Below are 488 nucleotides of genomic sequence, written 5' to 3'. Positions count from 1 at the left end.
GCAGTAACCATTCAATCTAGAATAAAAAAAAAAAAAAAGAGTAACATCATCATTTTTTTTTTGTCTGTCTTTCCATACAGGAATTGGTAGGGCAACACTTATTGAAGTAGTATTTTCTACAAGTCTCAATGAAGTTGTTGCAGATTCTGCGATTAGGTGCATTTAGGCATTTAGGGCAGTTAACACTTTTGGACCACTGGAGTTGTATTTTTGGTGGCTAATTTGATGTTAATAATTGTTTTTGAGTTCAAATTTCGCTGAGGTCGACTTTACCTTTCATCCTTTCTGGGTTGATTAAATAAGTACCAGTTAACCACTGGGGTCAATGTAATCGATTTAACCCTGTCTGTCCTTGTTTATCCCCTCTATGTTTAGCCCCCTGTGGGCAATAAAGAAATAAAATAAATTGTTTTAATGAATTTGGTAGTTTTCTTTTTTACTTTTAATTATTTTGTTTTTTGAGTGCCTTTTTCATTTGTGGACAGCTC

The sequence above is a fragment of the Octopus bimaculoides genome, chromosome 18 (assembly GCF_001194135.2).
Source record: "Octopus bimaculoides isolate UCB-OBI-ISO-001 chromosome 18, ASM119413v2, whole genome shotgun sequence".
NCBI classification, from domain to species: Eukaryota; Metazoa; Mollusca; class Cephalopoda; order Octopoda; family Octopodidae; genus Octopus; species Octopus bimaculoides.
The sequence above is the reverse complement of the archived record's forward strand: the minus strand, read 5'-3'. Positions refer to the sequence as shown.